Below are 27,447 nucleotides of genomic sequence, written 5' to 3' on the forward strand. Positions count from 1 at the left end.
GCGTCAGGCTCTGGGCTGATGGCTCGGAGCCTGGAGCCTGTTTCCGATTCTGTGTCTCCCTCTCTCTCTGCCCCTCCCCCGTTCATGCTCTGTCTCTCTCTGTCCCAAAAATAAATAAAAAATGTTGAAAAAAAAAAAAAAACGTAAAGGGGCGCCTGGGTGGCTTGGTCGGTTAAGCGTCTGACTTCTGCTCAGGTCATGATCTCACAGTCCGTGAGTTCGAGCCCCGCATCGGGCTCTGTGCTGACAGCTCGGAGCCTGGAGCCTGTTTTGGATTCTGTGTCTCCCTCTCTCTCTGCTCCTCCCCTGTTCATGCTCTGTCTCTCTCTGTCTCAAAAATAAATAACGTTAAAAAAAATTAAAAAAAAAAACGTAAAATAAGACACAAGGACTCAGTAACTACAGTAAATGTGAATGAGCTAAACTCATCATTAAAAAGCAAGTGTCCACACTCATTAGGTTGGCTACTATCAAAAAAAACCCAGAAAACAACAAGTATTGGCAACTAAAATGTGCTGCACTCAATTCCAATGTGGGGCAGGCAGGGAGGGGTTCCTGTACAACCACCAAGCAATGAACTCAATTCTGACAGTATCTACCTGGAGATAGCATCAGATCCCACAAGTTAAGGGTTGTGTCTCACAGACTAGCATCCCCTCCTTCAGATGCCAGCCACAAGACCAGGCTGTCACCTGTGCTTCAGTTCTTTTGACCAGAGATGGGAGGTTCCAACAACCCCCGCCTTGGGTTCCATTAATTCCTAGATTGGCTCACAGAACTCAGAAAAACATTGTACTTACTAGATCATTGGCATATTACAAAAGATTGTAACGCGGGAGTAGCCAGATAAGCGAGATGCATAAGGCAACATGCCCGGAAAGGGCTCAGAGATTTCATGCTCTCTCTGTGAAAACCAATTTCCCCAAATCTCCATGTGTTCACCAACCCAGAAGCTCTCCCAACTCACTCCATTTGGATATTTATCGAGACTTCATTACACAGGCATGATTGATTAAATCATCAGCCATTGGTGATCAACTGAGTCAATGTCTAGGCCCTCTCCCCTTCCTGAAAATGAAGGGAGTGAGCGGGACTGGAAGTTCCAACCCTCTCTAATCACAAGGTTGGCTCTACTTGGCAACCAGCCCTCATTCTTAGGTGGAATCCAAAAGTCACCTCATGAACATATAAAAGACACCTTTACTGAGCAATAAAGAAATTCCTTAGTTAATTCCAGAAAAGGGGTTAAAGATACACACACACACACACACACACACACACACACACGTGTGTGTGTGTGTGTGTGTGTGTGTGTGTGTATCTTTCCTCAAATATATATTTGTTGTTATAAATCACAATATTATGGTGAAGACGTGGAAAATTGAAACACTTGGGCATTAGTATTGGGAATGTAAAATGATGCTACAACTATGGAGAACAGTATGACAGTTCCTTACAAACCTAAAAATAGAATGACCATATGAACCAGCAATTCCACTTCTGGGTATATATCCCAAAGAGTTGAAAGCAGTCTCGAAGAGATATTTGCACACCCATGTTCGTAGGAGCATATTCACAATAGCCAAAAATGGAAGTAACCCAAGTGTTCACTGATAGATGAATGGACAAACAAAATACAGCATATACATACAACGGAAGACAATAGTATATACAAACAGAATGAAGAAGAAAATACATTCTGACACATGCTATGACATGGATGAACCTCGAGGATATTATGCTAAGTGAGACGACCTAATCGTAAAAAATGTTGGGGGCACGTGGGTGGCTCAGTCGGTTAAGGTGAAGAGTCTGACTTTTGGTTTTGTTTCAGGTCATGAGCTCATGGTTCATGAGTTCAAGCCCCATGTGGGGCTCTGCACCGGCTGTGTGGAGTCTGCTTAGGATCCTCTCTTTCCCTCTCTCTCCGCCCCTTTCCCTCTCTCAAAAAATAAATAAATAATGTTATATGATCCCACTTATATGATGTTTCTAGAGTAGTCAAATTTATAGAAACAAAAACAGAATGGTGGTTGCCAGGGGCTGTTGGGAGGGGAAATGGGGAGTGGTTTCATGGATAAAGAGTTTCAGCTTTGCAAGATGAAAAAGTTCTGGAGATCGGATATACAACATTTAGAAATGTTAAGTATACTTAAGTATACTGTATACTTAAAAATGGTTAAGATGGTAAAAAAATTATTTTTAATTTATGTATTTATTTTGAGAGAGAGAACATGCACTTATGAGCCAGGGAGGAACAGAGAGAGGGAGAGAAAGAATCCCAAGCAGGCTCCACACTGTCAGTGAAGAGCCAGAAGTGGGGTTCAGTCTCATGAACTGTGAGCTCATAACCTAGAGTGAAATCAAGAGTCGGACGCTCAACCGACTGAGCCACCCAGGCATCCCTAAGATTGAAAATTTTATGTCATGTGTATTTTACCAGAATTTAAAATTTTTTTAAAGAGAAGATTCTTAGACTGGGTGAAAACATAAAAATGCATCAAGAACATTCTGTGTCACCAAAGAAAAGGAAACTAAACAACAATGAGATATTGCTACATACTCACCAGAATGGTGAAAACCCAGAACACCGACATCACCAAATGTTGGTAAGGATGTGGAGCAGCAGAAACTCTCATTCACTGCTGGCGGGAATGCAAAGTGGTACAGCCACTTTGGAAGACAGTTTGGCAGTTTCTTGGAGAACTAAACATACTCTTACCACAAGATCCAGCAATTGTGTTCTTTGGTATTTACCCAAACAAATTGAAAACACGTACACACAAAAACCCATACACAGATGTCTGCAGCAGCTTTATTCATATTTGCCAAAATTTGGAAGCAACCAAGATGTCCTTCGGCAGGCAAGCGGATAAAGTGTGGTCCATTCCGACAATGGCATATTATTCAGTGCTAACATCAATGAGCTATTAGGCATGAAAAGACGTGAAGGAACCCCAAGTGCATATTAGTAAGTGAAAAAAAAAGCCAATCTTAAAAGGCTATTTATGGTATGTTTCCAAATATATGACACTCTGGAAAAAGCAAAACCATGGAGATAGTAAAGAAAAAAAAAAAACCAGAGGGGCGCCTGGTGGCTCAGTCGGTTAAGCGTCTGACTCTTGATTTCAGCTCAAGTCATGATCTCACGGTCTGTGGGATGGAGCTCTGCACTGGGCTCTGGGCTGACAGCACAGAGCCTGCTTGAGATTCTCTCTGTCCCTCTCTCTCTGTCCCTCTCTCTTTCTCTTTCTCAAAATAAATAAGTAAACTTAAAAAAAATAAGTATGCCAGCAAATAAGACAGAAATGGAGTTGCCATTTAGGACCCACCTCGGGAAGTCACATGGTAAAAATACTCAATTGGTCAAAGCCACCCCAGATCGACCGGATTCAAAGGGAAGGATAAGACCTAATCTGATGGGAAGACTAGACTGGTCACATTTTAGAATGTCTTGTCAGATATTCTTGTCAGAAGATATTTTTGCAGCTATCTTTGAAAAACACAATGTGTGACATAAATAAAAATCAATAACAATACAGAAGATTTGAACAATGCTATTAAACTGATGCAATTAGCTTATGTAGATCCCTGCATATATGGCTGTTAAGTACAAAATACCCACCTTCTGAAGTATTCATGATGTCTTTACCAACAGCGATATATGCTGAGCCATAAAGCAAATCTCAACAAATTTCAATGGGTAAGAATTATATAGAGAATGTGTTCTGATGCGCGACCTGAGCCAAAACCAAGAGGCATACACTTAACCGACCGAACCACCCAGGCGCCCCTAAGTCATGGGGGCTAAATCATGATTTTAAAAACAGCATGTGGGGCGCCTGGGTGGCGCAGTCGGTTAAGCGTCCGACTTCAGCCAGGTCACGATCTCGCAGTCCGTGAGTTCGAGCCCCGCGTCAGGCTCTGGGCTGATGGCTCGGAGCCTGGAGCCTGTTTCCGATTCTGTGTCTCCCTCTCTCTCTGCCCCTCCCCCGTTCATGCTCTGTCTCTCTCTGTCCCAAAAATAAATAAAAAAAAAAAAAAAAAAAAAAAAAAAAAACAGCATGTATCAGGGGCGCCTGGGTGGCACAGTCGGTTAAGCGTCCGACTTCAGCCAGGTCACGATCTCGTGGTCCGTGAGTTCGAGCCCCGCGTCGGGCTCTGGGCTGATGGCTCAGAGCCTGGAGCCTGCTTCAGATTCTGTGTCTCCCTCTCTCTCTGCCCCTCCCCCATTCATGCTCTGTCTCTCTGTCCCAAAAATAAATAAACATTGAAAAAAAAAAACCAGCATGTATCAAAACTTGTGAAACTTCTGCGTGTTGCCACGTTGTAGAAAGCGGTACCAATCTAGCCTTCCCACTCTTCCCACTCAGAAATGGCTAGAAAACTTTAAAATATATATATAAACTAAATGCTGTCAGATATCACACAATACGCAGTGCTGGACTATGAGGTCTTTAAAAAAATTTTTTTTTAATGTTTATTTATTTTTGAGAAAGAGAGAGAGAGAGCACGAGCCCATGTACGAGCAGGGGAGGGGCAGAGAGAGGAGAGAGAGAATCCCAAGCAGGCTCCGTGCTGTCAGTACAGAGCCCGACAGGGGACTTGATCCCAAGACCATGAGATCATGACCTGAGCTGAAGTCAGACGCTTAACCGACTGAGCCAGCCAGGCGCACCTTATTATTATTTTTTAAATGTTTATTTATTTTGAGAGAGAGCACAGGGGAGGGCCAGAGAAAGAGGGAGAGAGAGGATCCCAAGCAGGCTCCACACTGTCAGCACGGAGCCGGATGCGGGGCTTGATCCCACGAACTGTGAGGTCATGATCTGAGCTGAAACCCAAAGTGGGCCACTTAACCGACTGAGCCATCCAGGCATCCCTGTCTCTCCAATCTTGTTGCCACAATTTGCCTTGTGTCATCCCCTCTCTTATGGATCCGAGAAGAGTTGTTAATTTTTTAGTCTGTTCGGCTTTTTACTTATTAGGATGGAGTGGTGGCTTACCAAACTTCTTACATGTAGAACTGGAAAGTGTTAAGTCTCCTTCTTTCATTTCTAACGCTAGTAACTTGTGTCTTTTTTTCTTGGTTGGCTTGGCTAGAGTTTGATCAGTTGTGTTCATTTTTTTTTTCAATGTTTGTATTAGAGAGAGAAAGACAGCCAGTTCGTGAGTGGGAAAGGGGCAGAGAGAGAGACAGAATCTGAAGCAGGCTCCCGGCTCTGAGCTGTTAGCACAGAGCCTGATGCGGGGCTTAAACCCATGAACCGAGAGATCATGACCAGGACCCAGGAGCCCCATGATAAGTTGTATTTTCATTTTTATTCAGTTTAAAATATTCTAAAATTTCTCTTGAGAATTTCTTCTTTAACCCATGTGTTATTTAGAAATGTGTTGTTTGCTGTGTCTCCCTCTCTCCCTCTGCCCCTCCCTCCCTCTCTCTCTCTCTCTAAAAAATAAACATTAAAAAAAAAATAAAAAGAAATGTGTTGTGTAATGCCCAGATAGTTTAGGATTTTCCAGTTATCTTTCTTTCGTTGATTTCTAGTTTAATTCCACTGTGGCCTGAGAGGACGCTTTGTATGATTTCTATTCTTTTAAATTGGTTGAGGTCTGTTTTATGGCCCAGAACATGGCCTATCTTAGTGAATGTTCCATGTGAGCTTGAGAAACATGTGAATTCTGCTATTGCTAGATGGAGCAGTCTATAGTGGGCTTAGAAATAAACCCATACAGGGGCGCCTGGGTGGCTCAGTCGGTTAAGCGTCCGATTTCACCTCAGGTCATGATCTCGCGGTTGGTGAGTTCGAGCCCCGCGTCGGGCTCTGTGCTGACCGCTCAGAGCCTGGAGCCTGTTTCGGATTCTGTGTCTCCCTCTCTCTCTCTGACCCTCCCCCGTTCATGCTCTGTCTCTCTCTGTCTCAAAAAGTAAATAAACATTAAAATAAATAAATAAATAAATAAATAAATAAATAAATAAATGTAATAAACCCATACAATTATACATGTTTATAAACGTGTGTCCTAAACTACTCTACTCGGGAATATTTTTGCTCGTTTTTGGTTTGGTATGTTTCTAATGTTAAGGCTTTACAATACTAAAGCAAAAAATATATATATATATATACAGTTAAAACAAAACAAAATAAAAAACAAAACAAAAAAAAGAAATAGACCCATGCATGTGTGGTCAGTTGGCATAAGAGGGCAAAGACAATTTGCTGAGGAAAGAGTGGTCTTTTCAGCAAATGGTGCTGGGACTCTAGACAGCCACATAGAAAAGAACGAAGTTCGAGCCCGCCTGACACCAGATGCCAAAATTAGCTCAAAATGGATCAAAGACCTGAATGTAGAAGCTAAAGTATGAAACATCTAGAAGAAAACATAGGAGTAAGAAAATCTTCATGACCTTGGATTTGGCAATGAATTCTTAGATATGACACCACAAGCACAAACAACAAAAGAAAAAAACAGAGAGACTGGACTTCATCAAAATTAAAAACTTTTGTGCTCCCAAGAAAGTTATTAAGAAAGTCAAGGGGCACCTGGGCGGCTCAGTCGGTTCAGCATCTGGTCTGGATGTTGCTCAAGTCACGATCTCACGGTTTGTGAGTTCGAGCCCCACATCTGGCTCTGCACTGATAGCACAGAGCCTGCTTGGGATTCTCTCTCTCTCCTTCTCTCTGCCTCTCCCCTGCTTGCTCTCTCTCTCTCAAAATAAATAAAGTTTAAAAAAATTTAAAAAGTATTTCTTCCTGAGGGTCCTAGGCCAAAATATTCAAAGCCATTGATTTAATATCTGAAGTTATTATCTGAACATGTTAAAACAGGTGCCACAAAATGTTTCTTACGTCTGACCTTGAGCAATTTTACCATTTACCGTGTTAGTCTCAAACAATTATGTTATGTATAACTGTATTAGACTTTGTTTCACAACCAGTTACATCTATAGAAATACAACCCATAGAAGAAATTATGGTTTGAAAAGCCTTTCTATTTTTCTTTCCTTTTTTTAAAAGTTTATTTATTTATTTTGAGAGGGAAACAGCACGAGTGGGGAAGGGATAGAGAGAGAGGGAGAGAGAGAAGAATCCCAAGCAGTCTCCATGCTCTCAGTGTGGAGCCCGACAGGGGGCTCGAACCCATGAAACTGTGAGGTCATGACCTGAGCCAAAACCAAGAGTCTGACACTTCACCAACTGAGCCACCCAGGCACCCCAAGCCTTTCTGTTTTTCTTTACAATATTTAAACTCCTTTGTTGAATAGCTAGATGAAAATTTAAATACAGTTAAATATTTAACATACTTAAATATTTTGAATATTTGAATTTCCTTAAAACATTATTTTAAGGTCTGAAATCCGCAACTTAACTGACATTTACCTTGGGTTAGGGATGAGAAGTGATGGAGGGCCTGATTTAGGTTTTACTTCTTATTAATACAACCTTGTCTATAAAGGAATACGGCTCCATGGAAAAGTGATCTAACTATTAATTGGTTTATTGACTCGGCTATAATATTTGCTTTATTTTCTCATGGAGTAAATATTTCATAACAAAAAGATTTTTAAATGCTGTCCTTGTAATTCTAACGTTTTAGTGCCATTTAATTCACGAACACCTGAGATGTAACTAAGGGGGTCATTAGGTTCTTGAAGGGAGAAATAGTTTTTGTTCGTTTTTTTTTTTTTTTTTTTTTTTAGTCTTGATGCATTTTGATGAAAAAAATGTCCTTACTATGACCTCCTGTTTCCATGAGATAGAGAGCGGGTCTTTAGTCTTTGGAAGCAGAGGAGCCCGAACTTAGACAGTAAAATACGTTGTTTTGAGTACACATGTGTCATACAAGAGCAAAAGCCTACCGTGGAAAGACCAGTCAGGAGGGCAGTGTTGCAAAGTCCAATCAAAGGAAACCCCTCCCTCAATCTGAGAAGTTGTGCTGTGAAAGGAATAGACGTTCAGACACTAAAAAGGAAACTGAAGACTCCTGGTCTCGAGGTGGGCCCTCAAATGTGTCCACGGTGTGAGAGTAACCGTGAAATCAAGACAGCAATGGGTCAGGCAAGGAGCGATGGTCTCCTTGGGTCCTCTGACAGACAATACTTTGGCCACCTTGAAAACGGGTAGGCCTGGAGGTGAAATGGACAGCCACACTCAAAAGGAAAACTAAATATTCCTCCTCGGATCCAACCCCCCCACAAAACCCACTCTTAACCATAATGAATATATAAAGAATCATCAGACACTCTGGAATACTCAACAGGCACCCTCCCTCCTCCTCCCTCCTACTCGCTCCTCTAAATAAGAAGGTACGCACAGATACAGTAAGCTTTTTGGAGACGTTGGAGAACTCTCAAGATGCTTTATTTTCTGACACGCATGCTTTCAACCTATTTGGAAAACGTTCTACTTAGAGCAATGTTTCTCACCCTTAAATTCACCAAATAATTTTTAATAAAATAAAAGCTACTAAGTATATTGTGCTCGCTGTGGCAGCACAAATACTAAAATTGGAACAATACAGGCAAGATTAGCATGGCCTCTGCACAGGGGGACACACAAAAAGCTACGTAGTACAGGGGCGCCTGGGGGGCTCCATCAGGTGATCCTCTGACTCTTGATTTTGGCTCAGGTCATGATCTCACGGCTCGTGAGTTCGAGCCCTGTGTCGGGCTCTGTGATGACAGCACAGAGGCTGCTTGGGATTCTCTCTCTCTCTCTCTCTCTCTCTCCTTCCTCCCCCATAGTCACACACACACTCTCTCTCTCTCTCTCTCTCTCTCAAAATAAATAAACAAACATTTAAAAACAAAACAAAAAACACTACTAAGTATATAGTCAAATGTGGTTTGTTTAAATTTGAAAGGCAGCTATAGATCTTAGCATATTTTGGATTGCATCAGAGAGGAGTTGAACACAAGCTCTGAGATGTTATTTTCATTCAAAGGAAGGGGGGTCATCCGCAGCCGGCATGTTTTTATTCACACGCTAGTTACATGCTGCACAAGACCCATTCCCGTGAGAGGTGACTGCCTTTGGAGGCTTACTTTTAAGATCGCTAATTTAAGAAGTGTCTTCTTACTTTTGAGTGTCGATAGTTTCGTGTTCTTTCAGAGGTATTCCCCTGAAAAAATTTCCATCCTTATTTTTAGAGTTTCTTATTATGGAAAAATTGAAATATATGCAAAAGTAGACAGACTAGCACAATGAACCCAAGTCACCTAGATTCAACAGTTATCAGCTCAAGGTCAACCTTGTTTCATCTATGCCCTCACCCACTTCCTGCCTTCCAGCATTGTTCAGAAGCAAATCCTGACATCGTATCATTTCAGGCGTAAATATTTCAATATGTAACTCTAAATGACAAGGATTCAGATTCTTTTTTATTTAATTAAGTAAGTAAGTAAGTAATCTCTACGCCCAGTGTAGAGGCCCTGATTCACCACCCTGAGATCAAGAGTGTGTGTTCTTCTGATGAGCCAGCCAGGCGCCCTGACAGATTATTTCCTTTTTCTTTTCTTTTCTTTTTTAAGACTTTATTTTTAAATGATCTCTACACCCAATGTGAGACTCAAACCCACAACCCTGAGATCAAGAATTACGTGCACCACCAACTGAGCCAGTCAGGCGCCCCAAGTATTTTTTTTTTAATAAAATAAATCTATAGTTCCATTTTGCACCTAAGAATTAATAATGATTGTATAATTTCAAATACAGGCGACGTATCACATTATAGATAGTAATTCAAACCAAACTGGGTTGTTTTTTTTTTTAATTTTTTTCAACGTTTATTTATTTTTGGGACAGAGAGAGACAGAGCATGAACGGGGGAGGGACAGAGAGAGAGGGAGACACAGAATCGGAAACAGGCTCCAGGCTCTGAGCCATCATCAGCCCAGAGCCCGACGCGGGGCTCGAACTCCCGGACCGCGAGATCGTGACCTGGCTGAAGTCGGACGCTTAACTGACTGCGCCACCCAGGCGCCCCCAAACTGGGTTTTTGAAAGCTCTGATTTTGTACCGTAAGGAAGACATTGTGGTCTGCCTTCCTGTCTCTGGAAGGAGGGGATTCGACAGTTAAACCAGGACAGAGATAGGCAAAGGGTAATGTGATCTTACCTGGATTAGTGAGGACTCTGACTGCAGGTCAGAGCTGGAATAAACAACCATAAGAGGCTCTTTTCTTCCTTTCTAAATGTTTTATTCATTTTTGAGAGAGAGTGCACTATAAGGGGAGGGGCAGAGAGGGGGGATAGTGGATCTGAAGTAGGCTCTGTGCTGACAGTAGTGAACCCAATGTGGGGACTGAACTCACGAATCTTGAGATCATGACCTGAGCCGAAGTCGGACGCTCAACCTAGTGAGCCACTCAGGCGCCCCAGTGAAACTCTTTATTTCGATGAGACTGGAGAGTCTGATGGAAGGGAAGTACAGGAAATCAGCAAGGGCTCAGAAGGGATCTGAACTGAGAACTGAGGTGGAGGCACGCCAGAGGGACCCTCTGCATCAGACAACTCTCCTCTCTCTCTCTCTCTCACCTATATTTCATCCCTCTTGACTGGAAAAACAGCTGTGTGAAAGCCCCCGAATTTTCTCTCTTTCTCTGTATGAGAAACCAAACAAAACTGGGATGGGAATATCTTCGTAATAATTGCCAGTTTCCAGGAAAACCGGCTCCGATTGGGCCAATGTGGGTTAAGTGTCCACCCTGGGTCCAGTCGGCAGTGACCGATGGGGGGAGTGTCACATGTCACAAACATGGCTGCCAAAGTTTCTCCATGGTCTGGTGGGGAGGCGAATCTCCCAGAGAAAACCAAGGGCCATTGCTCACGGACTGGGTTGTTGCCGAGGAAAACCGGGAGCAGAAGCGTCTCTGGAGCTAAGGAATCAACGGTGGATCACCGTGTGCAGGGTCTCACAGACAGGAAGGCATTCCTCCCTCCTCGTGCAAAAGTGGATAGGTGTCCTCACGAGCGAAGAGGTTCCGTCCTGGGCTGGGTTGTCAAATTCAACCAACACTGTGCTTCTCTCCCCCTCAACAGTGATCCCAGAGTGAGAACCACCCTACAAGCCAGTGAGTGAAGGTTTCGTCTACCTCTAGCTCGGTCATGTCCCATGGTGGGTGGGGGCTGGGAAGTTGCAAGAGAAAACCCTTTCAAACTCTGCCCTCCGACCGTCACAGGGGGACTCCTCTACCTGAGAGCAAGGCTAAGAGGCAGGTAAAGAGGAAGGCACACTATGAGATGTGGATATGAGACAAAGAGGTTTGGAAAGAACCAAAGACTAAACTCAGCTGAGGTGCTTAACGCAAGGCCTGGCTAGGTATCTTCATCACTTTCATTGGGTCCTACTTATTCCTTACTCTTTCTTGTTTGCTTGCTTTCTTGCTTTCTCTTCCGTTCGTTCCTTCCTTCCTCCCTCCCTCCCTCTCTCCCTCCCTCCTTTCTTTCCTTTTTTCTATTTCTTTCTTACTTGCTTTCCTTCCCTCTCCCTCCTTTCTCTCTTCTTTATTCAGTGTTCCTTTATCTGTGTTTTGAGGATCAGCAGCAGAAATCACCTTGGAGGCTCCTGCAGGATTCAGACTCTGGCCTTTGTTCCCAGACATTCAATTTGGTCTTGAATGGGCCTGGCCTGGGAATCTGCCTTCGTAACAAGTCAGGAGATTTTAATGCACACCCGAGTTTGAGCACCACTTGCTGTGGACAGAAGCACTAGTCAAGTTGGCCCCAGAATTTTCCATTCATTCCCATGCCTTTAAGCGAGATGAATTTTCCTAATATAATTTCCCTACATTTCTGTGGTGATGGAGATGTGTGGAGCCAGCATACCACAGTTGTCAGTGGAGGCATTCAAGTCTACACCCTAAATACCTCTCCTCCTGCCCCAGGAGCTGCCCTAAACAGCTGCCTGGTTCAAGAAAAGCTCCCCCAAACTCTCCATTCTCCGAGTCATGTCACATCTCCCCAGATGAGGGAGGTGGTTTCTTTGCCTCTCTCAATTTAATGTATTAACACTCTTGAACATGGCATTGGTTGGCCAATATAATCACAAGCATGTTTATATAGAAATTGTCAATTCTAATTTTTGAAATGTCACCAAGCCCGATTTGATATAACATCATCTAGATTTACACGTCAAAGTGCCCTCCTCAGGAGAGAGTCTCCCCCATGCGAACGTATGATGGCTACCATGAAATTATAGGCAAGGCAAGCTGGTTGTATAAAGTAGTCTTGGGCTGGTCCTGAAAGAACCATTTCTTTTCGTTTCTTTTTAAAAAAAACAGCTTTAGCTTTATTTTCAGCCTTTTGGCTAAGATCGAGTGGAAGATCTGTTCTTATCAGTTTCATATCTGATACGTCCTCTATCCAAGGACAATGCATTAAATGGATTTTAGGAACAGGTAGATAGAATAGGAGATTGCTCTGCCCACTCCTCCAGGTACAGTGCCCCCCTGTCCGGAGCTTCAAACTTGGGATAGCTGGGAATGCAAGCTGGTGCAGCCACACTGGAAAACAGTATGGAGGTTCCTCAAAAAACTAAAAATAGAACTATCCTACGACTCAGCAACTGCACCACTAGGCATTTATCCAAGTGATACAGGTGTGCTGTTTCGAAGGGACACATGCACCCCCATGTTTATAGCAGCACTATCAACAATAGCCAAAGTATGGAAAGAGCCCAAAGGTCCATCAATGGATGAACGGATAAAGAAGACGTGGTATATATATACAGTGGAGTATTACTCGGCAATCAAAAAGAATGAAATCTTGCCATTTGCAACTACGTGGATGGAACTGGAGGGTATTATGCTAAGCGAAATTAGTCAGAGAAAGACAAAAATCATAGGACTTCACTCATATGAGGACTTTAAGAGACAAAACAGATGAACATAAGGGAAGGGAAACAAAAATAATATAAAAACAGGGAGGGGGACAAAACAGAAGAGACTCATAAACAGCGAGAACAAACTGAGGATTACTGGAGGGGTTGTGGGAGGGGGGATGGGCTAAATGGGGAAGGGGCACTAAGGAATCCCCTCCTGAAATCATTGTTGCCCTCACTATACGCTAATTTGGATGTAAATTTAAAAAATAAGATTTAAAAAAAAAAGAAAAAAAGAAAACAACATAAAACTAAAAAAAAAAAAAACTTGGGGTGGCTTTGGGGCATTTGGCTGGCTCAGTTGGTACAGCATATGACTCTTTATATATATATTTTTTCAACGTTTATTTATTTTTTGGGGGACAGAGAGAGAGACAGAGCATGAACGGGGGAGGGGCAGAGAGAGAGGGAGACACAGAATCGGAAACAGGCTCCAGACTCGGAGCCATCAGCCCAGAGCCCGACGCGGGGCTCGAACTCACGGACCGCGAGATCGTGACCTGGCTGAAGTCGGACGCTTAACCGACTGCGCCACCCAGGCGCCCCAAGGTTTTTTTTTTTTTTAAGTTTATTTATTTATTTTGAGAGTGAGAGAGTGAGCAAGCGAGCAGGGGAGGGGCAGAGAGAGGGGAAGAGGAAGAATCCTAAGCAGGCTCCGCATTGTCAGCAAGGAGCCTGATGTGGGGCTCGAACCCAGGAACCGTGAGACCACGACGCAAGCCGAAGGCAGATGCTTAGCCGACTGAGCCGCTCAGGAGCTCCTGTTCTTTGTTTGTTTGTTTTTTTTTTAAGTTTTATTTCTTTTTGAATCCAGTTTTCCAACACTTCATCCGTCCGAAAGTCTTCCTTCGCCTGTTGGCAGTCCCCCCCTGCTCCCACCCGCAGCCCCAGGGCAACCACTGATCTACTTCCTCCACGGTTTTGCCTTTTCTAGAAATTTTCTAGAAATAGAATTATAAATAGAATCTATAATAGAATTTTAAATAGAATTGTAGGGGCGCCTGGGTGGCGCAGTCGGTTGAGCGTCCGACTTCAGCCAGGTCACGATCTCGCGGTCCTTGAGTTCGAGCCCCGCGTCGGGCTCTGGGCTGATGGCTCAGAGCCTGGAGCCTGTTTCCCATTCTGTGTCTCCCTCTCTCTCTGCCCCTCCCCCGTTCATGCTCTGTCTCTCTCTGTCCCAAAATAAATAAATAAATAAACGTTGAAAAAAAAATTAAAAAAAAAAATAGAATTGTAGTCTTTGTGTCTGACTACTTTCACTCAGCAAAATGCTTCTGAGGTCTAGCTCAGGCTGTTGTGTAGACCGAGAGTTCATACTTTTTCATTGCCCGGTAGTAGTCCGTGTAAAGGATCATTTTAAGGCCTTCATTTAAAATGTCTTCACATCGGGACGATTGGAACTTCTCTATGACTAGAAACTCCAAACCTAGACGATTTCTTGCCTCTCTGTGCCACGAGTGGAGAGGAGGCCTGCCCGTCATTTCAACTGTACCAGGTGGCAGAGAAGATGAGAGGATCGTTTTCTGAGTGTTGCTTCGACATTCAGCTTGTATGCTCAGACTGCAACCTATTTTTCAGTAGAGAAGCAGGCCGTGTCTTTTCCAAGATGTAACTGTTGAAGGCAAGGTGTTTCTGAAACATGCTAATATCATTGATCAGGGAAGATTTATAATACGCCTGTGAGCTTAATCACCCTTTTATATGTATTTTACTACATAAGAAGATCCATGTAAGACTACATGATCTAGGGGCACCTGGGTGGCTCAGTCTGTTAAGCATTCCACTCTTTTTTTTTTTTTTTTAACGTTTATTTATTTTTGAGACAGGGAGAGACAGAGCATGAACGGGGGAGGGTCAGAGAGAGAGGGAGGCACAGAATCTGAAACAGGCTCCAGGCTCTGAGCTGTCAGCACAGAGCCCGATGCGGGGCTCGAACTCAGGGACTGTGAGATCGTGACCTGAGCCAAAGTCGGACGCTTAACCGACTGAGCCACCCAGGTGCCCCCAAGCATCCCACTCTTGATCACAGCTCAGGTCTTGATCTCAGCGTTGTGAATTCAAACCCCACCTTGGGCTCCATATTGGAGCCACTTAAAAAAAAATTTTTTTTTTAATTAAAAAAAAGAAGAAAGCCAACTACGTGATCTATCGCAAGCATACCAGTCTGTGGCACACATGTTTTATAGTTACCTTAATTCTTGGATTCCCAGGAATGGGCTACCGGTCCTAAATGAGCTAAAACTGTGATATTCTGTGAATGTGCTCCATGCATCTATTTTGGAGTGCATGGTCTCTGGTTCGAATATCTTTGTGCATATATTGCTTTGGAAATACTTTCTCAGCTTCGGAGGCATTCTCCAAACACTTTCCGACATAGCCCACATTCCAGGGTGTTTGCAGAAGGGCTGTCGCTCTCCCCCCACGATCCATTTCCGGCTGCACAGCTGAGTGGCCCAAAGAGGAAAGAGTATCTACTAGTTTGGAGAATGTAGTTCAGTGGGCCCTAGAGGTCTTTATTTTTAACAGTATGATTAAACAATATTTCTGACAGCACAGGAAATTAGACACATGCTTATGAAGTGCTTCTTTTGAAAAGGGCACAATGCCAGGCTAGAAAGCAAGGATTTATAGACTTCATTCATTAAAAAGACATTTTTGCAAATTAAAAAAAAATTTTTTTTAGCAAATTTTTAAAAAAGAATTTTGCTAGGTGCGGTGGGAGGTACAAACGGGAGTAATTCTCAGCTTCAAGCACGTACCATCTGAGGAGGAAATGGGACTTTGGCGTTATTCCTCAGGTGATCTGTGTTTGTCGATGGACTTTAAAATATTTTTTTTTTCAACGTTTATTTATCTTTGGGACAGAGAGAGACAGAGCATGAACGGGGGAGGGGCAGAGAGAGAGGGAGACACAGAATCGGAAACAGGCTCCAGGCTCCGAGCCATCAGCCCAGAGCCTGATGCGGGGCTCGAACTCCCGGACCGCGAGATCGTGACCTGGCTGAAGTCGGACGCTCAACCGACTGTGCCACCCAGGCGCCCCAATGTCGATGGACTTTAGAAACCCACGTGTTCTTTCCTTTGGTTTGGTTTGGTGTGACAGAAAAATGGTTTCTGAATTATTCTGGAGACAGAAGTCTTTTGCTTCACCAGAATACAATCGGAAGAGCAGGAGTTAAGTGGATCCAACTGTTGTGGGAAGGTGCATTTAAACAGGTCTGCAGCTTAGGAGATCGTTTGTCTTTTGTGTCCCGGGAGCCAAAACAACCCGGGTGCTGATTCCGGCTTTGCTGGTTTTTTGTTTGTTTGTTTGTTTGTTAATGTTTACTTATTTTTGAGAGAGAGACAGAGAGACAGTGCGAGCAGGGGAGGGGCAGAGAGAGAGGGAGACCCAGAACCCCAAGCAGGCTCCAGGCTCCAAGCTGTCAGCACAGAGCCCGACGCGGGCTTGAACTCATGAACCTCGAGATCAAGACCTGAGCTGAAGCCGGATGCTTAATTGACCGAGCCACCCAGGCACCCCCCCTCCCTGCCCCGGCTTTGCTGTTAATTACCAGGGTGATCTTGGCATCTATGTGGGTTTCCCCAGGGTCTTGGTTGTTTCTCGTCTAGAAAAGGAGGACACGTGTGGCTATAAGTTTTTAGGTTCCTGTCAGCAAGAAAATTCCACAAGGCCTTTTTCACTGGGAAAACAAATCCCTGGCAAGCTCTTGCCTAATAATTACTGTTCGGTAACCCTCCTAAGGCTTTATGACTTTTCTAATCTTCCGGCGTTATACATTTTTTTCTTTCCTTGGGTTTGTAATGGAGCAAAGTTAAGAAACATGTCGTTGATACACATTGAGGTTTTAAACATTGACCTTTGCCTGAGTAGCAATGGGAAAATGAACGTTTGTGTTTCTTTAACATATATATACACATAGACACACACACATACCCCTTCTACCATGAAAATGAGAAACTCGAGTCATTAACATAAACAAATGAGAAGAGAGACTTTGGGGTTTGAGTGTGATTCCTCCCACCCTCCTCCAACCTCCGATACGAGACTGATAAACCGTGAGGCTGGTGGTGGGAGTCACCTGATGCCATGTCCCAATGTCCCGCCGTTCTTAAATAAAGGAAGGATAAAATCCCTGTCTTCGTAATGTGAAAAAGTAGTCTTTGTTCATCTTTTGCATTTTAACGATTAATTTCTCAGCCATCTGCAAAAGCTGTGATGAAGCTTTAAGAAGAGCAAAGGATAACAGAACATCAAACATAGAAATGAAAGATTCAGTGCTCACCCTGCCTCCGTGTACGTGACGCGATGCAACTGGGCATAGGGCACCCTGGTACATGTTGATAAAATTCAGATATCGGGTTTTAAATCCGTAAGTCTTCATTCTCACCAAACAAATATCTGTTCTTCAATGTTAAAAAGACGTATCAAGAAAATCGACCTCGAAGTTTAGGAGTTAAGTCCAATCTCCAATTCGTTAGTCATGGAAAACGTGATGATCAGATAATCAGAAAACAGTCCCTTCCTATCCTCAGCTGAAAATGGAAAACGAAGTGCCTGTGTGTGATACGGGCTCGGGAAGAAAGGCCAGGGTCACAGCGAGGCAGGAGCGAGCACAGAGAGGCAATGGCCAGGGAGGATCTCACGGCGTGGGGGGACTTGGATTAACGGTGAATCTAGTAACGAGTAGGCATAGAGTTTTGCAATCTGGATGTAAGCAATACAAAAGGAAGTGTCAAAGAAAAAAAGACGAGTGAGTTTCAAGCAAATGCTGAAATTAGGTCCTGCTGCAAACGACACAAAGCCCAATGTAACAGTGGCTTAAACATGATTCCTATGTTTTCTCTAGTTGCGCGAAGAGCGCCTCCATCAACAGGAATCCAGGTTCCTTCCTCCGGTTGCTCACATCCTCAACATAAAGCTTCACCTCGTGGGCCAAGACAGCCCTTCAAGCCCCATCTAGGCAGCAAAATAAATGCCTCTATTCAAGGATACTTCCCAGAAGTGGCAAATACTAACTCCACTTATATCCCATTGCCTAGAATTTAGTTACATGGTCACAACTGGGGAAGTTGGGTATCTGGTGGAGGTTGAGTTCTTTTTAAAGATTAAAACAAGGGGCGCCTGGGTGGCTCAGTCGGTTAAGCAGCCGACTTCGGCTCAGGTCATGATCTCGCGGTCCGTGAGTTCGAGCCCCGCGTCGGGCTCTGTGCTGACAGCTCAGAGCCTGGAGCCTCTTTCAGATTCTGTGTCTCCCTCTCTCTGACCCTCCCCCGTTCATGCTCTGTCTCTGTCTGTCTCAAAAATAAATTAGCGTTAAAAAAAAAATTAAAAAAAAAAAATAAAGATTAGAAAAAAAAATTGAAGTACAATCTACCACCCACCATGGGGCTCCAACTCACCACCCTAAGATCAAGAGTTGCATGCTCTAAAAACTGAGCCAGCCAGGCACCCCTGGGTTTCTTAATTCTGGGTACTTTGTGCTCAGTTAAAAATTGGGGTTCTAGGGGTGCCTGGGTGGCTCAGTTGGTTAAGCATCTGACTCTTGATTTTGGCTCAGGTCATGATCTCACTGTCAGGAGATCCAGTCTTGCTTCGGGCTCCATGCTGAGTGTGGAGCCTGCTTAGGATTCTCTCTCTCCCTCTCTCTCTCTCTCTCTGCTCCCCTCTCAAAATAAATAAATAAGCATTTAAAAAAATTGGGGTTCGATTGTGCAGAAGAGTGCATCTGTGTAGTGAAGACATTAACCTTGCCTGGAAAGCAGTCTGGCCCTTGTCCTCTCCTTCCAATAGGTTGTTAAACTCCACTGGACTGTGTAGATTGGGGGCCGCCATGCTGGAAGTCCATGTCATTCAAGGTCATTTAGGATGAGGTGTTTGGGTCGTGAGGTATTAGTTCAACTTCAAGAGGAGCTTGGGGGATGCCTGGGTGGCTCAGTCAGTTGAGCATCCAACTTTGGCTCGGGTCATGATCTCACAGTTTGTGAGTTCAAGCCCCGTGTTGGACTCTGTGCTGACAGCTCAGAGCCTGGAACCTGCTTCAGATTCTGTGTCTCTTTCTCTCTCTGCCCCTCCCCTGCTCACACTCCATCTCTCTCTCTCCTTCCCCTCTCTCTTTCTCAAAAATAAGTAAATCATTAAAAAAAAATTTTTTTTTTTTTTTTTTTTAAAGAGGGGCTTGGGACTGGGTGGCTCAGTTGGTTAAACCTCCGACCTTGGCTCAGATCATGATCTCACAGTTCCATGAGTTTGAGCCCCACGTTAGGCTCTATACTGACAGCTCAGAGCCTGCTTGGGATCCTCTCTCCCTCTGCCCCTCTGCTCGCACTCTGTGTGTGTCTCTCTCTCAAAACTAAATGAAAAAAATTTTTTTTTAAAAAAGAGGGGCTTGGGACTCACATCAGATATATGGGAAACCAGCACGATTACAGGGTGGAGCCCCAACAGAACACGTCTCAGAGGGTGGACGGGCTTCCCCGGGGGGCAGTGCCCCACATGTGTCTTCATGCATCGATGCCGGGAAAGTATGCTGCCCGCGACCCCACAGGGAGAGGACAATGGAAGATCCACCCTGGGTACTTTCCTGGACTCTGCCCTCTGTACGCCTTCCCTTGGCTGATTTTAATCTGTATTTTTGTTGTTGTTCTTCTTCTTAACTGTAAGTATGGGTACAGCAGCTTTGAGCGGGCTCTGTGAGACTCTCCAGTGAACTATTGAAACCGAGGACGGTTGGAGGAATACCCCTAACTTGTAATTAGTCTCAGAAGCGAGAGTGGTTTTATACGGATTGTGCTCACTCTACCTTCAGAGCATCCCAACCCTGTCCTGGGGATGGCACAACGGTGCAGAGGGCAAGGCTGTTTGTGGCCAGAGGCTCTGTGCGCTCTGGGCCTTACTTGTCTGGCCTGAAAATGAAGGTACTAATATCTGAATAAACTTGTAATTCAGTCGGGACATCCCAGCACACTGCGATGAAAGATATTCTGCTATAGAAGAGGGGGGAGAACATTGGGAGAGAAAAGGAAACCACCACAAAACCCACTTGCCTTCGGCCACCCACGTATTTATATACCCCTCCTCCCACACGGAGTACAGATTTATACTTTTTGCAAAAGCAACAACCTCAGAGTCCCATCTAGGCATATCCTTCAGTTCAAAAGCCTGCGTCTTGGGTGGCGTCCAGAACTCTCCATTAGTGCAGAGGGCTCCTTGTGGTCTGGAACGCGTGAACCTATAGAAAAGCGATCTGCTTCAAAATAAGCAATATACAATGATGCAGTAGGAAAAGTAGCTCCAGTGAAAACTCCCATTGGAAAGGGGAGTCACCGAGGACACCCAGCAGTCCTTGACCCACAGCAGGGATCAAATCCTGGGGGAACGGGATTGGTGGGGGCCCCCTTCTCTGGCAGTACAGTAAAGTATTTGGACAGTGCATCCGAATACCTTTGGCTCTGGAACAAGATTTCTTGCCTAATATCCTCCTGGCTCCAGCCTGCAGGGGGACCTCCTTGTCCCTCATTTTCAAAAGCCCCATCAGAAGTGAGCTTTAGAGATTATTTGCTGCCTGAGAGCGGAACAGATACGGGGTCCTAAGAATTGCTTTAGGGATTGGTGGACTACTTTGCAGTTTCTTTTTTTTTTTTTAAGTTTATTTATTTATTTTGAGAGAGAGAGAGAGAGAGAGAGAGAGTGTGTGTGTGTGTGTGTGTATGCATGAGCAAGGGAGGAGCAGAGAGAAAGAGAGAGAGGGAGAGAGAGAACCCCAAGCAGGCTATTCGATGTCAGCGTAGAGCCCAACACAGAGCTCAAACAGACGAACGTGAGATCATAACCTGAGCCGAGATCAAAAGTTGGACACTTAACCGACTGAGCCACCCAGGCACCCAAGTCTCTTTATTAATATAACTAATACCTTCACAAATCTCCTGGGTTTCTGATATGCTTGTTTCTGGTATGTTCTACTTTAGGACTGCCAGATTTAGCAAATCCTCAGAAAACACAGGATTTCCAGGTAAGCCTGAATTTCAGATAAACAATGAATGATACTTAGAAGTAGAATACTTGAAATTAATTAATCAATTAATTAAAAGAGAAGTAAAATATTGGAGACACCTTTACCCTAAAAAACCATTTGCTGTGCTCTCCTACCCCCTTCTCTTCCATCAAATTACAGTCCCTTTGGATCCGATGAAATGGTGGGCTTGGTTACAAAGATAACACCCATATAGTGATGTCTGCCTCTGGACTGGCTCTCACTGCTTGGCAGGAAAACCGAGATATAAAGGTCTTTGTGAACTTAGGAGGCCTCAGTAAAGCCGCCTACCCAGGCTGCCTTTGCCTGGGTTATAGAAGCTTGGGTTTTTTAATTCAGCAAGACTCCAAATTATCAGTTTATGAGTCAAATGAATTGTAGACTCCAGACAGAGGAGATTTCCCAAGCAGAACAAATTCCCCATTCTGTTTCTAGGCTGCCTGGCTTTTTCCCGACTTCCCCTCTCTTTTGGACTTTTTGGGAAGTGGCAGGAAGCAGCCGAATGTGCCCCAGATTCTGAAATTTTCCAACCATTTTTTCCTAACGTTCCGCCTTGGTCAGCAGGCAGTGTGCCTTCTAATGTAGCAATGGGAACATGGCACCAAATGTCTCATGGCCATGCGCCTGCCTGTGAATCTTCGTCACTCAACTGCTTAATCAGTTCACCATCTTTTAAGTCCTGTTAGGACTGGAGCCAGCTGCAGATGTCAGAGGTCACGAAATAATAGTCACCGAAGTGGGTATATTAGTTTCCTATTGTTACTGTAACCAATTGCTACAAACTTAGTGGCTTAAAACACCACACGTTGGGGGCACCTGGGTAGCTCAGTTGGTTGAGTGACCAACTCTCAATTTCGGCTCAGGTCATGGTCTCACGGTTTATGGGATCGAGCCCCGCGTCAGGCTCTGTGCTGACAGCGTGGAGCCTGCTTGGGATTCTTTCTCTCCCTCTCTCTCTGCCCCTCCCACACCTAGTGATAAGGGTGACTGAGAAATGTAGACATTATTCCGGACAGACACCTGCCCAGCTAAAATAATTGGGGTTTCTACTGCTACAAAGGAAGAGGAGGGTATCTGTTGGGGGACCCCTAGTAGTCTCCACTGATCCTGACTAAATTTCTAAGATGATATGTACATTGTGGGGTTGAAAATGAACTTAATTCACATGCAACTGCGCTGAGTTCCAGAAGGCAGACAATTTTTACCTATGACTAGTCTCGTGCAGATCTTTGGAGTAACAAGCATCCTCTGTGTAGCACTGAGACCATGTTCCCTTAAAAAAAGAGAAAGAAAGAAAGAAAGAAAGAAAGAAAGAAAGAAAGAAAGAAAGAAAGAAAGAAAGAGAAACATACATGTAAATACCTTCCAGGGAATAAGAACATGAAATGGAAGTTTGATGATTCCGGAAATAAACACAGGAGACTTTCCTCCAGAACTCAGAGTGAACCAAATGATCTATCAGTTAGCAGTGAATGGGTAATTTGAGTTCTTACTGGACAGAGGTGTGGTGGCTGGAGGAGGTGCATCTCAGGGCCGAAGTGAGGCTCCAGGACGTGGAGAACCAGGAAGTGGGATGGGGTTTGGGTGAAACTGGGACCCTGCCTCCTCATCTATAGGTAGAAGCCCTCTTGCTCTCCCAGCTCACACCCCTTCAATAATCAAATCACATCGGGGCTAGGCGCTGAGATGTCCCCTCTTGGCCCACTTCTCTTCTTCTTTCTTACATTATTGCCACAACTGTTGTCCAGTCACCGTTATCTCTTGCGAAGATTTCTACAAACATCTCCTAACTGCTCTCTGATATATTCTTCACATTGCCGCCAGAAGTATCTTTCTAGAATGCAAAGCTGATCAGTTCACGGTATAGGTTGAATTGTGTCCCTGCAACGACAATATGTTAGAGTCCTAACCCCCAGGACCTCAGAATGTGACCTTATTTGGAGAGAGGGTCTTTGCAGAGGTGATCAAAGTAAGATGGCATTATTAGAGGTCCTACAATAATAACTCTTCGTGCTGCTGGAATTGCTTGCTCCACCTTCTTTTCCCTTCTAGGCTGGATGCTACATGAAGGGAAGACCTTATCTGTTTGGTCCCCAGTGAGTCCTCAGGATTTAGCATAATAAATAAATGTGAGACCATTGACCAAATGAATGAATATATATTTTCTCATAAATTGTGTATTTCTATTTCCAATTTCACCCCAACTTTTATTTTAAAACTTTGAAACATGGAGTGGAGCTGAAAAAATTATATAGTGAACAGACATATGCCAAATATCTAGATTCTAGAATTAATATGTGGCTATGTTTGCTTTATCACCTACCTATCCATCCACTAATCTTCCTTATTTGAGTAGGAGTTTGAAATTAAAAAAATTTTTTAATGTTTTTTTTTTGAGAGAGAGACAGACAGACAGACAGAATGTGAGTGGGGGAAGGGCAGAGAGAGAGGGGGACACAGAATTCAAAGCAGGCTCCAGGCTTCATGATGTCAGCACAGAGCTTGGCCTGGGGCTCGAACTCACGAACTGTGAGACCATTACCTGAGCCGAAGTCGGATGCCCTACCTACTGAGCCACCCAGGTGCCCCTGAGTTTGAAAGTATAGATGCCCCCAAGGTCCTTGGCAAAATGTCTGCTCAATTTGGTAGATATCCCTAGGACAGCAGACTAGAAAATTCCTGAAAGCTATATCCTAGTCCTTTGTGCTAATGCTATGATCATGTGAGTTTTTTAAAAAATATATTTAATGTTTTATTTATCCTTGAGAGAGAGAGACAGAGCATGAGCAAGGAAGGGGCAGAGTGAGAGAGGGACACAGAATCCAAAGCAGGATCCAGGCTCCGAGCTGTTAGCACGGAGCCCAACGCGGGGCTTGAACTCACAAGCCATGAGATCACAACCTGAGCCTAAGTCAGACGCTCAACCAACTGAGCCACCCAGGCACCCTGATCATGTGGGTTTTTGACTGGAATTTTAAAAGTGGAGCTCTTAGAATTATCTAGCATTTTCCTTATCCTAGATGTTTACCTATTTCCAGATTAGGTGTATACCTAGCATTAACATCGAAACTGTTTTGCATGAATATAGAAACTACCAGGTAAAGCAGGAAGAGCTCGGTGATGACAGAGAAGCTAAATCAATGGGGCTATAACTGAAATCGAACAAAGGACACTTCATCTGGAGGATGAATCCCCGGGTGCTGCCGTTGTCCTGCTCAGTCAGGGTCAGAGAGGGTGAACCAAGATGTGGAACTTCCCTACAGGGCTGTGGTGGTACCAGATACCTCCTTGTCACCCAGCCCCCCTGAAATTCCAGGAAAACCCAGTAGTCTCTCAAGGACACCAGAGCACAATCCTGTAGTTGACACAGGAGCCAGAGCAGGGACCAGGCTGCTGTCATGTTTAAACCTCAGTGAGTCCCGGGGGGCCTAGGTGGCTCAGTCGGTTGAGCGTCCGACTTTGGCTCAGGCCAAGATCTCATGGTTTGTGAGTTCGAGCCCCGCGTTGGGCTCTGTGCTGACAGCTCGGACTCTGGAGCCTGCTTCGGATTCTGTGTCTCTCCTCCTCTCTCTGCCCCTCCCATGCTCATGCTCTGTCTCTGTCTCTCAATAATAAATAAACATTAAAAAAAAAAAAAAAAAAGAAACCTCAATGAGTCCCATCCCTGATGTGCTCTTAGACGTTCATGAGGAATGGCAGGGAATCAAGTTAATTTCGTGATTTCCACCCCCCCCCCCCACTGCTCCCTGACATCATCTTGTTCTATTCTTTTTTTTTTTTTTTTAATTTTTTTTCAACGTTTTTTATTTATTTTTGGGACAGAGAGAGACAGAGCATGAACGGGGGAGGGGCAGAGAGAGAGGGAGACACAGAATCGGAAACAGGCTCCAGGCTCCGAGCCATCAGCCCAGAGCCTGACATGGGGCTCGAACTCACGGACCGCGAGATCGTGACCTGGCTGAAGTCGGACGCTTAACCGACTGCGCCACCCAGGCACCCCTTGTTCTATTCTTTTCAGAGTTACTCACTTTACTCCACAGTTCACATTTGGGGGGGGGAGGGGCTTGTTTTGCATAAGTTCTAGCTACATTGATTATAAAAACTTTTTTAGTGGATTTACACTTTACTTTTAACGGATTTACAAAGTGTTGGGACATGATGGCCCACTGATGTGCTGTAGGGAGTTTGCAGGTGACCCATTGGCAGTGTCTCTGTGGGGGACGACACCCCACCTCATGGCAGGTAGACAGAAAGCAAACAGCACAAACGAGGAAAAGACCTGTGTGGCACCAAATGCTCACTCTACACAAGTTGAATTATCGGAAGGCTGTGAAAATGAAATTAATGTAAGAGATGAAACATGTGACTTTAACAAGTTGTCCTTCCTGCATTGCCTTTTGGATGACAAAAGTGCTCATGATTTAGTATTCACCGATTTGCCTACTTGAGAGAGATTTCAAATGTCTCCCCTATAAATGGTAAAGATCTCCCGTCAGGAAGAATACCCAGAAATGAGTAAATTAATCTTGTCTATCACTTAAAACAAGCCTGTCTTTGACTTGAGTTAGGAAAGCCAATATAGTCATGGTTTGCTTCAGATCATTTAAATCAGCTCCTGACTCTTGCAGTTGGAAAACTCCTGACTGCCCTTATCAATTAATTCCTCTTCCCTCTTTTAAAGTTTAATGGCTGCAGCTTCTCTGGAAAACAGTGTAGAAGTTCCTCAAAAAATTAAAAATGGAACTGCCCTACAACCCAGCAATAGCACTGCTAGGAATTTACCCAAGGGACACAGGAGTGCTGATTCATAGGGGCACATGTACCCCAATGTTCATACCAGTGCTTTCGGCAATAGCCAAATTACGGAAAGAGCCTAAATGCCCATCAACTGATGAATGGATAAAGACGATGTGGTTTATATACACAATGGAATACTACTTGGCAATGAGAAAGAATGAAATCATCCCATTTGCAGCAACATGGATGGAACTGGAGGGTATTATGCTGAATGAAATAAGTCAGAGAAGGACAGATATCATATGTTTTCACTCATATGTGGATCTTGAGAAACTTAACAGAAGACCACGGGGGAAGGGAAAGGAAGGGGAAAAAAAATAGTTACAGAGAGGGAGGGAGGCAAACCTAAGAGACTTAAATACAGAAAACAAACTGAGGGTGGATGGGGGGTGTGGGGGAGAGGGGAAAGTGGGTGATGGGCATTGAGGAGGGCACTTGTTGGAATGAGCACTGAGTGTTGTACGTAAGTGATGATCCATGGGAATCTCCCCCCAAAACCAAAAGCACACTTTACACACTGTACATTAGCCGATTTGACAATAAATTATATTTAAAAAGTTTAATGGCAAATATATTTTTTAACTTTCATAGTAAATATTTTAAAGATTTTGGTTTATTTTTTTAAGTAATCTCTATGTCCAGGGCGCCTGGGTGGTTCAGTGGGTTAAGTGCCCGACTCTTGGTTTCAGCTCAGGTCATGATCTCGAGGTTTTGTGAGATCGAGCTCCATGTCAGGCTGGTGCTGGCAGCTTGAGATTCTCTGTCCCCCTCTCTCTTTGCCCCTTTCCCACTTTCACTGTCTCAGTCTCTCTCAAAATGGATAAAATAAACTTTAAAAAGAGTAATAATCTTTACGCCCAACGTGGGGCTCGAACTCTTAACCCCAAGATCAAGGGTCGCACACTCCACTAACTGAGCCAGCCAGGCACCCCTTAGCTTTAATAGTAAATACTTTAAATTTGATGGTAAATACTTTTGAAATCATGCATATTTGTGAGAAGAACCATGTCCTAAATACCCCAGCACAGACATTGTTGACAGTTCAGGGGCATCTCTTTCTCTGCTAGGTTTTCTGTGCTTTTTGTTTGTTTAACCTAGAGACTTAGGTCGCATGTGTTTTATTTGTTTGCCTGTTTTTCACAACTGTGATCATATAGATAAAATTCTGAATTTTTTTAAACTTTGATTTTAACACAACCATTTTCCAATGTTAGCATGTGATCTTCGTAACTATACTTTTGAAGTCAACTTATAGAAGTATAATTTATATAAAACATATCTGCTGTGTGTGTATATATACAGATTTATGAGTTTTAACAACATAGATAACCTGCGTAACTACCTCCCCAATCAAGATATGGATTTTTCCATTGCCTTAAATGTAACCTCCTGACCCTCTGAGGTCAGCACCACTATGTCACAGCCCGACCCTCCCTGGCCACCTCTCAAACATCCCCTTATCTGTCTTATGTCATATTGATTAGTTTTACCTACTTGGAACTTACATTAAGTATATAGATTTTGATGGCTGACTTCTTTTGCTCAGCGTATCTTTGGGATCCATCCATGCTGTTGTGCGTGTCAGTAGCTTATCCCTTTGTATTGATAGTGTTTTATCGTATGGATATACAACAATTTGTTTACCCATTCACCACTTGGTGAACATTTGGGTTGTTTCCAGTTTTTCTCTATTATGAATAATGCTGCTATGAACATGCAAGTGGAAGTCTTTGTGT

At 43.9% G+C, this 27,447-nt stretch overlaps 2 pseudogenes; both read left to right on the top strand.

Moving 5' to 3' along the window:
- The first annotated feature begins 8,479 nt into the window (after positions 1-8,479).
- LOC111556425 lies at positions 8,480-8,564 on the top strand (annotated as a pseudogene).
- Positions 8,565-12,288: 3,724 nt separating this feature from the next.
- On the top strand, positions 12,289-12,468 carry LOC111556478 (annotated as a pseudogene).
- The last annotated feature ends 14,979 nt before the right edge of the window (positions 12,469-27,447 follow it).

This window comes from Felis catus, chromosome C2 (genome assembly GCF_018350175.1).
Source record: "Felis catus isolate Fca126 chromosome C2, F.catus_Fca126_mat1.0, whole genome shotgun sequence".
Classification (NCBI taxonomy): domain Eukaryota; kingdom Metazoa; phylum Chordata; class Mammalia; order Carnivora; family Felidae; genus Felis; species Felis catus.